Source organism: Marmota monax, unplaced genomic scaffold (assembly GCF_021218885.2).
Source record: "Marmota monax isolate L192 unplaced genomic scaffold, Marmota_monax_Labrador192_F-V1.1 WCK01_AAM20220418_F8-fsc00001, whole genome shotgun sequence".
NCBI classification, from domain to species: domain Eukaryota; kingdom Metazoa; phylum Chordata; class Mammalia; order Rodentia; family Sciuridae; genus Marmota; species Marmota monax.
The window spans coordinates 57,333,914-57,345,238 of record NW_026693777.1 but is presented as its reverse complement, the minus strand read 5'-3'; the positions used below and the strand labels follow the sequence as shown (position 1 = coordinate 57,345,238).

Here is an 11,325-nt window from a genome sequence, read left to right as displayed (position 1 = left end):
CTCCAGCAGGTCATTCCCATCTCTGTAACTATGCTAGAACTTGAGCAGGAGCTAAGCAGGACACCACTTGAACCAGGAATTCTCAAAACTAGTGAGGTTCCCGCTGGGAGTTCCTGATACCAGGCTTTCCTGCCTAATGGTTTCAACATTGCTTTAGTACATGCACAGTTCACGGATGGCTCCCAGCAGGAGAGCCAATTTCATAAAATGTGGATATCTGAATAAAGTGGGGGTAAGTCTGGGCTAATTTTCAAATCAGCCCATAACATATGGACATTTCAACAGTATTAATTCTTCCAAAAATATGAAATGCTTCAAGAATTTATGTGTTATCTTTGTACAGGGGCCATGCTAATCTCTGTATCATTCTGATTTTAATATATGTTTTGCTGAAGCAAGCACCACTGTCTACTATTGTTTACAGAACTCTTCCCTTACAGCTATTATGTAGATAGTGATCTGTCTTCTGAGGTACTGTAAGCAACAGTTTAGTCACTGCCTAAAATGAATCTTTAGTTGTTCAGTCTGCTATATCTGTTTCCTCATTTCCCCCATAACTGTTGTGCCAAGCTAATGCCACATTTTGTTGTTGTCTGGTTTTTATTATGGTAGGCTACCACTTCCATTATTAATCGGGGTTCGTAATTGTAGCTACTGTAACAAACTTAAATTCTTAGTGTCATAACCGAAAAAGGTTTATTTTTTTGTCCTAATCAGTCAAATGAAGATCAATATGGTGATGTGCTCCATGCAATCATTAAAAGACTACAGATCCTTCCTTTGATGTGGCTGCCATTCCTTAGAATTTTAGAGTTCTTGATCTGGCTGACGTGTGAAAGACAAACAGAAACTATAACATCACTGTTGGTGTTAAGAGTCACCATTATGTTTGGCAATCAGAGCTTCTGTCTACATTGCACTGGTCAGAAACAGTAATACAGCTTGCTTTGAGGTAAGAAAGTCAGAAAATAGGGGTTTGCTAGATGCGAAGATGGTAAATATGTATCATTGTCTCTCTTAATAGTGAGGGTACTTTTCAGTTACAGGTAACAGGAAACCCAACTCAAGTTGACTTTGTGGGCTCAATGATTTGAGTGCCTATGTAATAAACAGAAAAGACAGCAGATTCTGATGTTTGTGAGTTCACAAAGAAATGTGACTCCAGGGGGTGGTTAGGTTTGGGGCCTTATATATTCCCATGAAAGTGTGGGAGAGAAGAGCACTCATAAGAAAACAAATGAAATTTTGGAAGGTGGGTGTTGGAAGAAGAAGCGGAAAGGTCATTTATAGGAAAACAAATAATATTTAGAAAAGACAAAATGGCCCTTCAGAGAATACATGGGCAATATGATAGTTTTTTGACAATGTCTATTTAAGGATGGTAACAATTCTCATAGTCACTGATGTTAAGAGTCAAGCTTCTATGATTGCTCCCTGGAGGGGATTTCTAACAATTGAGTTTTCTTTTTCTTTTTTTTCTCCTTCTTTTGGAAAGCTCTGCTATTAGGTACATAAATGCATTCAGCTCAAAAAAGTTGTCAGGGCATCATAGCTTCTCAGCCTAAATACCAAAGGGGATTTATTTATTTATTTCAGAGAAGTCTAGAAGTAGCATGGGGTTCAGGCTGAATTTGATTTGGAAGGTTATGATGCTGTCAGGAATTGGCTTCCTTTTCCTGCCACAAATTGTCCCAACTCTCCCTGCCCCATGTGTTAGCTTTATTCTCAGTTGGTTTTCCTTAATAGCAAAGAAAAAAAAAAGATGATTGTAGCTCTTCTGGTATTCACATTCCAACACCACACTATACAGAGGAAAAGTTTCTCTTTTCCCTGTAATATAACAACAATGATAGCTTCCCTCTGATTGGCCTCTGAAACAAAAATTGGTTCAGGGTAACTCTGATTGAGGGTAATTCCGAGAGTTATAGGTCATTTGGACCATTTGTGGACCTGTTGTGGGAGGTATGAATTAATTCCATCCAAATCACATATATGAACAATGAAGGAATTGTGGAACGGAAGCTGGAAAAATTTCCTGTATCACATCGGTCAGGGAAGAGTATGGAGTGAGTACTGAGGACACCCAGAGTGATGGACAACATGTAAAAGGATCTGACAATACTATTCATTAGAGGAAGAGAAGACCTTGAAAAACAGTGGGAATGTGGACAGTAAATAAGAGAACCAAAAGAGGGGTATTCTAGAAACCAATGGAAGAGTTTTAAGGATGGTATAGTTAAAATCATCTAAATGACTTTCTGTGTACTGATCCAATTTTCATCAGATATCCTTTGTAATTCAGCTTCTCATTTAAATACTCCTTTTGAATAGAAATATTTTAAAAAGAAAAAATTAGAATCTTGGTTTCTGTCAGTCTCTAGTTAAAATTTAGTTGGCATGAATCACTCCCTCAAATTTAATTCAGTTTTGGGGAAGGATGCTGGTAACATTTAAGTTTTTGTTTCTACAAACCGAGGACCCCTCTCTAGAATACAGAGTGAAATCTTTGTTGTTGTTGTTGTTCTGGGGATTGAACCCATGGCCTTGTGCGTGCAAGGCAAGCACTCTACCAACTGAGCTATATCCTCATCCCCAGAATGGAATCTTAACTTCATTTTCATACTATAAAATGCTTTGCTAACCTGTATGAACTACATTTGAAAAAATGATAAACTAAGAATACTTAAAGATTTGGGGAAACCAAATGCCAAATATTTTCTCTGATATGTAGATGCTAACACACAATAAGGGGGTGGTGGTGGGTGAGAATAGAAGTTCAGTGGATTAGACAAAGGGACTGAAAGGAAGGGAGGGGAGATGGGAATAGAAAAGATGGTAGAAGGAACAGTACCTAACTTTCCTATATTCATATATGAATCTACCTCCAGTAAAATGCCACATTATGTACAACCACAAGAATGGGATCCTAATTAGATTAAGTTATACTCCATGTATGTATGTCGGAATATACTCTACTCTCATGTATCTAAAACTAATAAATAAAAATAAATAAAGATTTGGGAATTTTACTTTCCACGTTTATTTTTTTTGATTATGTCTTGGTCTCTCCCTGGAAGGCTAATTTTCAGGACCAGCAGGAAAGGGAAAGCTAGGAAGAGTATGTGGGGCCAAGAGTAGGTCACAGCTACCTATGGGCGGAGGCAGCCCAGAAGGTGTCAATGCAAAATATGCCCCCTTGACATATATTTGAGCTAAAGGTAATTAACAAGCAGCAGATAGAAGAAGACCTTTTTCTATCCTTCTCTTTTCCTACCTAAAGACGGGATATAAATTCTCCTTTACAGGGGACAGCTCTGAATGAATTAGAGGAATCTACAAATAAAACTGAATCCATTAGTCTCACCTATATATTTACCTTCCCAGTTCCCACATTTGGAAACTTGAAACTGTTACCCACTGTCCTGTCATTTTCCTATAAATTTTTGTCCTTTGTTAAAGATGTTATAAGAGCTAGAGTTCTAAGCCATTGCCTTGAATTACCTTTCATCAAGGTTTCTCCTACGGGAGGTGCACTGCAGGCATTAATAAACTTGTTTTTCTGCTGTTAATCTGTCTTGTTACAGGGGTCTATCACAACAACAAACTTGAAGAAAGTTGAGGAGAAATTATTTTTCTCTTGGACATCTGCATCTATGCCAGGTCCCTAAGAATGATCCATGTGGTATTTGGGAAAGATTAATCTGGAAAGATAATCAATATGGAGGCTACAGGAAAGATAAACACCTGAGTAAAGCTGGACCATTTGGATGAGAAATAAGAAACCATTCATACAGGAGGCCAGAATTAGAAAGGCCTGTGTGTTAAAGATCTGGGCGGTTTTGGCAAAATCCTGTAATCCTTGCAATTCAGGAAGCTGAGGCAGGAGGATCACCAAGTTCTTGTCTCAGTGGGACCCTGTCTCAAAATAAAAAGGACTTGGGATGTAGCTCTGTGTTAAAATGGCCCTGGGTTCAAGCCCCAGTTTAAAAAAAAAAAAATTCTTAGAGGCTGAAAGAAAAGTGAGGAACCAGGAGATGAGCGCACGAGAAATGAAAAGGAGACCAGGCAGAGATACACATGGGAGTTTATTTTTCAGAACTAACAACTAAAGGTGATCTATCCATAGACGGAGAGAAGCAATACAGGATTGTGTTCCATGACATTTATGGGGCAGGCTCAGGGAATAGAGCCAGGCAGGTCCTAATTTGGGTAGTGAAGATTGGGGTTGGTATGAGGGAGTGGTGAGCCTTTCTCAGAAAGGCCCTTGAGTGGGAAAGTGAAATTTTTCTTAAAATGGTGGCTGTCCCTTAAGATGACTGTCCATATGCCAAGCAAGGACTTTACATTCCACCCCACCACCTTTTTTTGTTTGTTTGTTTTTGGGCCCCTTAAGGGACAGGGGCGTAGATCAATCTTCTGTAACTTCTTCCTGCTGAGAAGAGGCAGTATCTGGACCCTTGTTAGGAATGTGATGTGTCATTGAGGCAATGGTGATGGTCAGGAGGTGCCAGGCGATGCTGACTCCAGACAACCCACTTTGGTGAGGGGTTGGAAGTCCTGTAACAGAAGCTGATTCATGATTTGGTTAGAGACCCTTTGAATCTGGTCTTGAATAAATCTAATGATGCAGGGGGCAAGCATTAGCAAAAGGCCTATGACAAGGAGAGAGGTCAGGAAAGGAAGTGCCCACTGGGGAAGGTGTTACTTAGCTGCCATCTTTCAGTTCCAATGGCAGTGGGAAACTTTGAGGCTTGAAGGAGATCGGAGATAGAGGGTGCATTAGTAATTGAAGTTCCCTTGGTGGTAAGGAATCCATGCTCCTTCCTGTTGGGAAAACATATAACAGCAGCAGCACCCCAGAGAAAAACCCCAACATGGCACCTAACGACCCTCTTTCTCCTCTTTTTTTCTTTCACTGGCACGAAACGTTCCTGCCGGCGCCAATGTTCAAATCCTGCAGATGGGAAGCCTAGCCCCAATAAGAATTAACTTCTTGGGCTCAGGAACTGACATATGGAAGAGCTTGCCAATAAACGGGCAACCTGTTATCTACCTCAGCCCTGCTACCTGTCCTTAGATCTATATAAACACACAGCCTTTTATAATAAAGTGGAACCTTTCTGGTGATCTGTATCGTGTGGTGTCTCCCAATCACAGTGCGGTGCGGCGTCTGGCAGTGGTGCCGAAAACCCAGGAGACAGTGTGCTCGAAAAAACCGAGCCCCGTCTCCACCACCGCTGTCACCAACGACACATTTCGCCCTTGTCTGTCTTTTTGGGCGCTGGTTCCCTGCACTCACCACTGATCGGGTTTAGGTAAATTCCCCCCCACACTGGCTCACCAACTCCCTTCGGGCTGCCAGCAGGGGACGCGACCGTGATCATCCGGCTCGCTCCTGACGCCCAGTAGGGAGGAGGGAATGCACCCAACTAAGACCTTCACTGGTCGCAGTGGACCCTCTGGCGTCCCGCTTCCCTTTGGGGCATGAGGCTTCTGGGTTTACGTGAGAGAGGCTCCCTGGTTTCTTCCTCCTCCGCGGAAGCTGCGTCCCGCCGGAGCTGTGCCCTGCTGGAGCTCTGTTCAGCCCGGAGCTGAACTTCCGGCCCGGAGCTGCGTTCTTCTGGGGTTCTGTCCCTTCCTTCCTTGACTCTCTCTTGTTCCGGGGGAAAAATTTTCCTGATGTCAGGTTGCCTGCGGCCTCGACCTTACAGGGTCACACAGACTGCACTTCGTCGGTGACAACCGAGCTATGCCCTCTGTGCCTACTCACAGTGGACTGGTCACTTCGGGGATGCCCATGTGACCCTCCATCTGCTCTATGCTTCCAGGAAGCCCCTACGGCCCGGGTTAATTATTTTTCTCCACTCTTTAACTATGGTTGCCTCCTTGTCTATACCCGAAAACTCACCACTCAAGTGTCTCCTTAAGAATTTGGCTACTTTCTCTCTTTCCCCGGATCTCAAGCCCAAAATTCTTATCAGATTCTGTACCCAAGATTGGCCCGCATATCCGTTAGATAATGACAATCATTGGCCTCCAGAAGGCTCGTTAGATCCAAACCCTCTTCGGGATCTTCTTAACTACTGCCTGTGCCTAAAAAAATGGAGAGAGGTCCCATACGTTGAAGGTTTTAGCCTTCTCACCCAACACCCCACCCTCTGCACTTCCTGCTCTCCCTCTCAGGTCCTCCTTGCTTGTAAACCCCTCCTTTCCCCTACTTCTTGCCCTGGCTCTGCAGATTCTTCCTCATTTGACCCAGCAGGTGAACCTCCACCTTATCCCCCAGCCCCTTCCGCCCCTCCTCTCCCGCTACACCCTCCGCTTCTTCCGCCTGATTCCACCAATCCTCAGCCTTCCGTTTCATCCCCCTCCCCCCGGCTCTCTTCCGCCGGTCCCACCTCCTCCTCCGCTGAGACATCCCCTTCCCCTCCCTCTCCTTCCTGTCTGCCTCCGACTGCCTCTTTCAGTCCTCCTGTCACCAGGTCTAAGGGACCCCCTCCTACTCCCTTGACAATTGCACCCCTTCTTGAGGTAGCTGGTCCTGAGGGTGTTATTAGAGTACATATGCCTTTCTCCATGTCGGACATTACTCAGTTAGAGAGGAAGTTAGGCTCATTCACCACTGATCCCACCACTTACATTCAGGAGTTCCAGTGGGTCCTGCAGGCATACAGCCTTACCCATCATGACATCTACATGCTCCTGGCCAATACTCTTCTCCCTGAGGAAAGGCGACAGGTCTGGGAACTAGCCCAAGCCCATGCTGATGAAAATCATAGGACCAATCCCAACCACCCCACGGGCCCTCATGCTGTCCCAGAGCAGGATCCTCTATGGGATTACAATACCCCTGGAGACTTACAGTCTTGTGACCTTTTTGCATCCTGCCTCTTGGCAGGCCTAAAAAAGGCCACCGGCAAGGCCGTTAATTTTCAAAAGGTGCAGGAGGTCATTCAAAAGAAGGAAGAAACACCTTCAGAATTCCTGGATAGACTAACCAAGGCCCTCCAGCAGCACACAAACCTCGACCCAGAAAGCCCTGATGGCCGTCATGTCTTAATGACATATTTCCTGGCCCAAAGCTACCCTGACATTAAAGCCAAACTTAAGAAGCTTGAACAGGGCCCTGCTGCTCCTCAGACCAAAATCCTCGCTGTCACTTTCAAGGTGTTCCATAGTAGAGAGGATGAAAGTGAATGTCGTAGGCAGAGGGCTGAAAACGCCAAATTCCAAATGTTGGCCCAGGTCATTCAGAGAAAGTCATCACCACACTGTCCCAATAAGACACCCCCTGGAGCTTGCTTCAAATGTGGTAAGGAGGGACATTGGGCCAGGGATTGTCCTTCGCCAAGGATACCTTCCACCCCCTGCCCAAAATGCCACCAAAGGGGACACTGGGGGGTAGACTGCCCAACAACCTGGAGGGGAGGTTGGTCAGCCACCCCACAACCCCAGCCTCTCCTGGGCTTGGCAGAGGAGGATTGACAGAGCCCTGGGCCTTCCCTCCCGACTATTACCATCAAGAAGCAAGAGCCTAGGGTCACATTTCTAGTGGATGGACACTTCATAACCTTCCTCTTAGACACTGGTGCCACATTTTCAGTCTTGAGGGAGTATTGGGGTCCTCCCACACCCTCAAAAACTCCTATTGTCGGGATAGGAGCTAAACAGATTTTCCCTCGAAAAACACCCCCCTTATCATGTTATATGCAGGGATCCCTTTTGTCCTTCACACACTCCTTTCTCGTTATGAGCCATTGCCCCATTCCACTTCTGGGAATGGACATACTCTCATTATTGAAGGTCACCATTCACATATCATCCCACACCTCCCCCGCCTCTCATTTCCTCATGATGTTCCTACATCATGCACTCTCCATCATGCACTCTCCCACGACTATCTAAACCAGTTAATCCTGAGGTTTGGGACACAACTACACCCTCTATGGCTAAATGCAGTCCTATTCATATTGTCTTACAGGACCCTTCAAGATATATTAGTCAACCAAAATATCCACTCACAACCACACCCCTCCTCGGATTAGAACCCATCATCCAGGATTTATTACGGAAGGGGTGTCTTAGGCCTACACACTCTCCTTTCAACACCCCCATTCTGGCAGTTAAGAAACCTAATGGGTCCTACAGGCTGGTTCAAGACCTTCGCCTCATCAACTCCTCTATGGTCCCCATCCACCCACTAGTGCCCAACCCCTACACCCTCCTCTCTCAGATCCCTGCTACTACCACCCACTTCTCGGTCCTAGATTTAAAAGATGCCTTCTTTTCTATTCCCTTGTCCTCAGAATCTCAGGATATCTTTGCTTTTACATGGACTGACCCTCACACCTGCCATTCTCGTCAGTTTACCTGGACCGTCCTCCCGCAGGGATTCAGGGACAGTCCCCATCTCTTTGGCCAGGTTCTTGCCCAGGACCTCACATCCTTTCACCCCACCTGCCCTGACTCTACTCTCCTTCAATATGTCGATGACCTTCTTCTATGTAGTCCCTCTTGGGAACACTCTCAATCCCACACCGCCCAGCTTCTCAATTTCCCAGCAGATAAGGGATATAGGGTTTCTCCCCACAAGGCCCAGGTTTCCCAGTCTTCTGTCACCTACCTTGGTTTTTGCCTTGCACCAGGAAAAAAGGAAATAACACTGGATAGGAGGCAACTCCTCTCTAATCTTCTGGTGCCTCATATGAAAGCCGAAATACTATCATTCCTAGGATTAGCAGGTTATTTTAGGGCCTGGATCCCAAATTATTCTCTTCTAGCCAAACCCCTGTATGACCTAGCAAAGGGACCCCCTGGTGAATCTCTTGCCTCCTCCCCCCGCTACCACTTTCGCAGACTTCAGCAACTCCTCTTAAAGGCACCCGCCCTTCACCTTCCCGATCTTTCAAGACCATTTCATCTATATGTCCATGAAAAAGGGGGGCAAGCACTTGGGGTCTTGGGTCAAAATTATGGGCCTACATTTGCACCTGTGGCATATTTGCCCAAACAATTAGACCCCACCATCCGTGGGTGGGCCCCTTGCTTAAGATCTCTGGCTGCTGGACAAATTTTACACAAAGAAGCCTCTAAGCTGACTTTCGGGGCCCCTTTAACTATCCACTCCCCACATCACTTGAAGGATCTTTTAGCTTATAAGGGCCTTCAAATCCTTCCTCCATCCAGAGTCCTGTCGCTCCTCACTTTCTTTCTGGAAATCCCTAATATTACGTTCCTCCCCTGCTCTGCACTGAACTCTGCCTCACTGCTCCCAGACCCCCACATCTGACACACCAGCTCATAATTGCTTGGAAACCTTGGATGATTTCCTCCCCTGTCATTCTTCCATTTCTGAGGGACCACTCACCAAGCCTGACCTTATCTGGTTCACTGATGGCAGTTCCTTTAGGCAGAACAGCACTCATTACTCTGGGTATGCCGTAGTTTTGGCCACTGAGATTATAGAGGCCAAAGCTCTGCCTTCAGGAACTACCAACCAGCAGTCCGAACTTGTAGCAGCCACTCATGCCTGCCTTCTTGTGCAGGGCAAATCCCTCACCCTTTATACTGACTCAAAATACGTCTTCCATATTCTATTATCCCATGCTGCAATATGGAAGGAGCGAGGCCTACTTACCACTAAAGGTAATGCGATCACTAATTCGGCTTTTATAACCAATTTGATAGAGGCCTCCCACTTACCCACCCAGTTGGGAGTTGTCCGTTGTAGGTCCCATCAGAAGGACAGCTCTCTTATCACTGAGGGCAACGCCAAAGCTGACCAGGCGGCATGAATGGCTGCTACCACTTCCAATTATGACCCCCCTGGGGGACATATAATGGCCGCTTTAGACTGTCCATCTGAAGCCCCTACTTCTTCCAGTAAGAACAAGGATCTTTTTGAGTTCCTCCATACTCTATTCCATTCCAATTCTCAGTCTTTGACCCTCTTTTTACAGAGCTTCTTCTCCCTCACCCCCTCTGACAAAGCCATGCTACAGAATATAGCCTCTAATTGTCAGATCTGTACGCGGACCAACCCTCATACTCCTTTAAGGCCTAAATCGTTTCCCTCCCACCAAGCCCAGGGACACATTTCTGCTGCTGACTGGCAAGTAGACTTCACTAACATGCCTGCAGTACGACACACTAAATACCTCCTTGTCTTTGTGGACACTTTCTCTGGTTGGGTTGAGGCATTTCCCACTTCCAATAAAAAGGCTTCCACTGTAGCTTCAATCTTACTGACAGACATCATCCCTAGGTTTGGTATGCCCATTTCCCTATAATCCGACAATGGCCCTGAGTTTATTTCTAGGATCACACAAAAGGTCTCTCAAGCCCTCTCCTTCAAGTGGCATTTCCACTGTCCATATCGCCCCCAGGCTTCAGGGAAAGTAGATAGGGTAAATCAGACTCTGAAGGAAGTCCTTACCAAATTAACAATGGAATTAAACTTAGACTGGGTCAAACTCCTTCCCTTGGCTTTGCTTCGGATCAGAGCTCTCCCTAAGAAACCATCTTTACTGTCTCCCTTTGAGATAATGTATGGAAGACCTCTTATACCCCCTGGGTTGGTCCTTTCACAAGGACCTCTCACGAGATTTGTCTTTATCTCTCTTGTTTCATCTCTGCTCGGAACTCTGGAAATATCAAGACTGGCTTCTTCTGGACCCAGACTCCTCTCCAAACACTCCTCCCTTAACATCTGGGAGTTTAGCCTATTATAACACCCAGAGGAGAAAGGGCCTCTTGCCCCAAAATGGGAAGGCCCCTATCCTGTCATTCTCTGTACCCCCACCGCCGCCAAACTTTCCTTACCAGGCAACCGTCTCACCCCCTGGATTCACATTTCTAGGTTGAAGCCATATTACCAGGAGGCCCCATCTGCTGATGACAAGACTACCACAGAGGAGCCTCAAGTGTCACCTCCTAGACCTCCCGTTTACTCCTGCTCTCCATATCCTAACTATCCTCTAAAGCTTTGCCTGTCTCGAGTAACTGCCCATACTCCACCATGACTCATACTCTTCTAAGTGGTATTTTCACAGTCATCACCCTTCTCCCGGGGACATCATCCTCCTCCTCTTATACTTGGAGATTCAAGGTTAGAGAGACATATGTCCAAGGCAGCACTCATTACACTCGCCTAGTTTCTTCGGTTGATTGCGCCCCTACAGGATGTAATGCATCTATCTTCCTTCCCCTCTCCTCCCAGAATTCTGAACTTTTAAAAACAGCCACTGGGCCTTACCTTTGCTTCTTATATGATCAGACAGAGGATTACTGCAAATGGTGGCCCGAAACCTATGGGGGGTGCCCCTA

The 11,325-nt window shown here is 45.8% G+C and overlaps 1 non-coding gene across 1 annotated transcript; it reads right to left on the bottom strand.

Moving 5' to 3' along the window:
- Nucleotides 1-298: 298 nt before the first annotated feature.
- Nucleotides 299-400, bottom strand: LOC124104872 (U6 spliceosomal RNA). Its single transcript, XR_006855556.1, has one exon. It is a non-coding gene; the product is annotated as a U6 spliceosomal RNA (small nuclear RNA).
- Between the last annotated feature and the right edge of the window lie 10,925 nt (nt 401-11,325).